Consider the following 5,885-nt stretch of genomic DNA (forward strand, 5'->3'; position numbering starts at 1 on the left):
ATCAGGGTGCCAGCATGGTTGGATCCTGGTGAGGAATCTCTTCTTATCTTGCAGATTGCCACCTTCTCATGTGGGAGAAAGAGAATGCTGGTGGCTTTCCCTCTTCTTGTAAAGGTACTAGTTCTGTTGGATCAGGGCTCTATCCTTATGAATTTATTTAATTTTAATCAGCTCCTTAAAGACCCTATCTCCACTATTGTCACGTGGGAGGTTAGGACTTCAGTATATGAATTGAGGAGGAACTTAATTCAGTCCATAGCAAATGCCCTTCCTCCACTTCTCAATTGACAAATTTCTATCCACTTTTCAAAATTTGGCACACATTTCATCTGTTTCTATACTGTTTTTTGATGTCACTCCCTTGATGGTAGGAAAGTGTTAGCCTTTAGCTCTGTAGGAAACATTGGTAATGAAAACAACTAATTCTCTAAGATGTTGATGTATAATTAAGCTCATTCTATAGTAAAGTTCTTTATAAAGAACATTTATTATTCAATAAATGGTTTTGGGAAAACTGGACAGATACACGCAAAAAAAAAAAAAAAGAAAGAAAGAAAAGAAACTGGACCACATTCTTATACCATATACAAGAATAAACTCAAAGTGGGTTAAAGACTTAAATGTAAGACCCAAAACCATAAAACTCCTAGAAGATAACATAGGCAGCAAACTCTCTGACATTGCTTTTAATAATATTTTTTTTCTGATGTATCTCCTCAGGCAAGAGAAACAAAAGATAAACAAATGGGACTACATCAAACTAAAAAGTTTTTGCACACCAAAAGAAACCATTACTAAAACAAAAAGACAACCTACTGAATGGGAGAATATACTTGCCAATGATACATCTGATAAGGGGTTAATATTCAAAATTTATTGACAACTTATGCAACTCAACACCAAAAAACAAAAACAAAAACAAAAACAAAAAACCAAAAACAATCCAATTTAAAAAAATGAGCAAAGAACCCAAATAGGGATTTCTCTAAAGAGGACATTCGGATGGCCAATAGGCATATGAAAAGATGCTTAGCATCACTAATCATCAGAGAAATGCAAATTAAAACCACAATGAGATATCTCACACCTGTCAGAATGGCTATCGTCAATAAATCAAAAAACAACAAGTGTTGGCGAGGATGTGGAGTAAAGAGAACCCTCGTGCACTGTTGGTGGGATAGCAAATTGGTATAGCCATATGGAAAACAGTTTAGAGATGACTCAAAAAATTAAAAATAGAACTACCTTATGACCCAGCAATTCCACTTCTGGATATTTATCTGAAGAAAACCAGAACATTAATTTAAAAAGATATATACACCCCTATGTTTACTGCAGCACTATTTACAATAGCCAAGATATGAAAGCAACCTAAGTGCCCATTAGTAGATGATGGGATAAAGAAGAGGTAGTATATATATACAATGAACTATTACTCAGCATAAAAAATGAATTCTTACCATTTGCAACAGCATGGATGGACCTAGAGGGTATTATGCTAAGTCAAATAACACAGACAGAGAAAGACAAATGCCCTATCATCTCACTTATATGTGGAATTTAAAGAACAAAATAAAGAAACAAACAACAGAAAAACTCATAGATCTAGGGAACAAACTTGTTATTGACAGATGGAAGGGGAGGTTGGGAGGCTGGATGAAGAAAGTGAAGAGATTAAGTACAAATTGGTAGTTGCAAAATAATCACGGGATGTAAAGTACAGCATAGGGAATATAGTCAATAATATGGTAATAGCTATGTATAGTGCCAGGTGGGTACTAGACTAATTGGGGGCATCACTTCATAAATTATATAAATGTCTAACAACTATGCTGTACACCTGCAACTAATTTAAAATATCGTTGACCTTTTTTGAGTCTTGAAAACCTTATTCTTACAAACGGATTACTTGGTGCCTATTTTAAATAAAAGCAATCCAAAAAGAGGTTAAAATTGACAAGAAACTTGAATGCATAGTAAAAATTTAAGGTATACCCAAGACTGAACTCTAGTATAAGTCATAGACTTTAGGTGATAATGACTTGTCAATGTAGGTTCATTGAGTGTAACAAATGTACCACTCTGGTGCCTGATGTTGATAGTGGGGAAAGTTGTGCTTTTGTGCAGGCAGGAGCATGTGGGAACTTCCTGTACTTTCCACTCAGTTTTGAATCTAAGACTTCTCTGTAAAATAAAATTTATTAATTAATAAAAAATTTAAATAAATGAGCTAAAAAACACACAAGATTTTCTTAGCAAATTTTAACTAAGAAAGAACATGGTTCTAAGAAATGAATCAACTATTTACATCTTACCCAACAATTTTCTGGAAAGTGGTACATGGCTTTGATGCGGAAGAGACTGATAAATTGGTATATCAGGCTTTGGACGAGTTGATAAAGGTAGAATGAAAATGGACTCTGTGGTCAAATAAATATGGAAGTAATGGGCTTAAAAAAATCAAACTGATTTTCTACAGTACTCTTCTCAGAGCTCTCAATACACTAGAATGCAGAGTGAATGCCCAGAAGTTAGAACATTTTAAGAAGCAGTTCTCAAACTTATCTGACAACAGAAGACCAGAATACATTTTTTGGAAACACAACCAAGGTTATGGGGAACCACTGGAAAGAGTTTTCAGAAGATAGTAACATAATCATATATTTTAATTTTAATAAGATCACTCTGGGAACAATGTAAAGAAAGAGTTGTAGGTGACCCCAAAATAGGGCAATGGGACCACCAAATAAGAGCCCAGATGAGAGAAAATGAGGGCCTGCTTAGAACAGGAGGATGACAGTGGAGCAAAAAAGATGACCTATTCTAGCATGAAACTGAATCCAATACAGGTCTTTCTTGAAGCCCTTCTAGGTTTGCTTACTTAGTATATTTGCTGTAATACAGTCCCCAAAGGGAACATTAGGGAAGATTTCAGGGATTGTGCTCTGTGTCATGAAATGGGTATTTGTCTGTGGCATGAGTTGGCATAATTTTGCTCTGAACTATCTTCATACAGAAGTGTGTGGGGTGGTTAGGTCCTGTTGTCCACTTCCATAAGCTAGCCTTATTGTGTTTCCATGGTAACAAAGCCTCTGCAGCTGCTGCTATTTCAGTGTAATTGATTGAAACACCACAGTGCAATTGCAGGGCTCCCGAAAGCTGTCCTACACTTGTTCCATAAAAGTGATGGCTGCTCCTTTAGCATCTATTCTAGCTGTAAAGAATCCTAGGCTAAGTTTCTTAATAAAATAAAGGAAAGTTATTTAATTTCCTGAGGGCAAAATAGGTGATCTAAAGAGCTTTAGGAGAGTCTGGCTTACTGCCAATTCTCTGATTACCTGCAAGTAGTCACTCCTGCAAATATTTCTAACTTCAGTTTTCTGATACTAGTTTTTTATTAAACTGGAGTCTGCTGAAAAGTTGTGTCTTTTTGCACTGACTCTACTGGCCTAATGGATTACCATACAATCAAACTGATTTAAAAAAAAGATACAGAATAGGACTAGTGCACAATTAACCACTTTTTGCACTCTTTATGTCTTTGAAAGGCCCAGGCCAAACTGGCACTACCACGACCTCATCCCACGTGGCCTAGGGTAAGATACTTGAAAACTCCAACCAATAAGAATAATAACATTGATAGCAAACATAGAGACAGTATGCTACAGTAGAAAATGAGCTAGACAAGGTGTTAGGAGACAGGGAGCTCTTCCTTTCTCCTTGACCAACTCATTGTATCACTTTTGACAATGTACTTTATCCCTCTGAGTATATTTCTCCATCTTGTAAAATGGGTATACAAATACAATACTTGCTGCACTAGAATATTTTGAAATAATTTTGAATAAGTTTTTATATTTACAGAGCACTTTCACAATCATTACCTTATTCATTCATGTGCTCATTCTTCCAATAGATATCACTGAGAACCTACTATGTACTTGGCTTTCTGACAGGTTCTGGGGATACAGAGGCTTCTACCCTCAGAAAACTGCTACTCTAGTTGAAAATACAGGTAAGTAAAAAAAAAAAAGCAATCAAAGCACAATGTAATAAATTACTATGAGAGGCACAAGTGTAGGGTGCTGTGAAATCCTTGCAATGGTTCTGAGACAAGCAGAGAAGCAGTGTTCAACAAATAATATGATTTGTCCAAGATCACATAGCTATTTAATGGTAGCCTGAAAACTTGAAGCCAGGTCGCCTCATTCCCACATACCCTGTGGGGTAAGCATCTTTCAAGTTTAGAATCCAATCTCAAGTATTTTCCAAAACAATCAAAGTGAATTATGTGTATTGGCAATGCATAGCCAATGTATAAACCAATCTTGACACCTAACAGTTCTAGAGTGGGACTTATAAAAGAACTAGTTGGGGTGGAAGCATGAGTAGAAAATATGTACATACTTGAAATCAACCGCAGAATCACATGATAAAATATCGCATTGGATAGAGACTTGGTGATCTCTTAAGGCCATAGCACTATAAGCCCTCAAATATTTAGGAATGCTCATACTTTGGGGATTTTGGGTTAGATCCCAAATAAAACAAATGAAACAACATGGTCCCTGCTCTACTCGGGGATGTGGGAACCCTAGATCAAGGCTAATGTTATCGACTTAATCAAAGGCACATACCTTTGATTTGACTTATTTCACCTATATGTGTATTTTGGGGAGTGAGAGTCAAAAGGAAAGTGGTAGGAAAAGAGAAAGATGTTGAGGGAAGAGTGAACCATGATCTCTCCTCCTTCCATTGGATAGAACAAGTTGCAAGGAAAAGTGGGTAGTGCTTGAAAGTAGGAAAAGGGGAGAAAAAAGAAAGTAGGAAAGAGGAGGGGTTGGCAAAGTAAAGAAAAATACTTGTCTGTAGGTAGAAAGAATGACTCTGAGATGAGTGAGGACTTTGGATGACAAATTACTGGTAATTGTGGCTGAGAGGGTTAAAGGAAGTAGGCAGGGGACAGTAGCATCCTAAGATATTTCTAAACAGACCAGGGAGGGCTAGTCACAACTACAGTTTAAAAAAAGGTACTCTGCAATTCTTTTTCTACAGCCCGTGGCCATTTGCATTATTGCCATTATCATCATCATCAAACTAATATTATAGGGTTCTAATCATTTACAAAGCACTTTCTAATGAATGTTTTCATATAACACAGCAATTCTATCAGTTTTGTATGAGCCTTTACCATGTCGCAGATGAAGACAATGAGTCTCAGAGAAATTAAAAAACTTGCTCAAGATCATTCAGCAGGTAAGTGTAGGATTCCAACTCTTATTGATTCCCAATCTAATTAATAATTCTAATCACAGCAGATCCTAAATGCATGACATTTTGATTGCTATCTTCCTGAGGAAATTTTAGAGACTTGCTTTCATTTCATTAGCACATTTTCAAGTCATATCTTAGGGTCGGTTGCTTCTGAAAAGATTTCCACAGATGGCTAACTTCCATCTATTTTGTTTTCAATTCTTATTATCCCAATCAGAGTGGCACTGCCTGACCTTGTGCCCCAATTCTGGAGACTCATCCTATAAGGGGGCTTGCAGCCTTCCACCCTTGACTAACTTGCCTACAAATATAAGATAGTAAAGTTAATTTAATGATGAGTCTTCAGAATGCCCTCCATTTCACCTTTTGTTACATGATGTTTCATTAATGATGCAGTTAGACTGATGCTTGCAAAAACACAATTTAAGCTTTGTAATCTCTTTCTTGCCCCACTGACCACACTGAATGACTTTCAGCTTTTATTTTATGGTTTCTCCTCAAATATTTAGAGACAAATATCCTGCACAGTTACCCACTATCCTCAGCTGCACAGATCAAATCACAGTCCTAGAGGTAGGAGATTGATGACAGGGAACTAGTGTCCTAAAAAT

The sequence above is a fragment of the Pteropus medius genome, unplaced genomic scaffold (genome assembly GCF_902729225.1).
Source record: "Pteropus medius unplaced genomic scaffold, Ma_sr-lr_union100, whole genome shotgun sequence".
Classification (NCBI taxonomy): Eukaryota; Metazoa; Chordata; class Mammalia; order Chiroptera; family Pteropodidae; genus Pteropus; species Pteropus medius.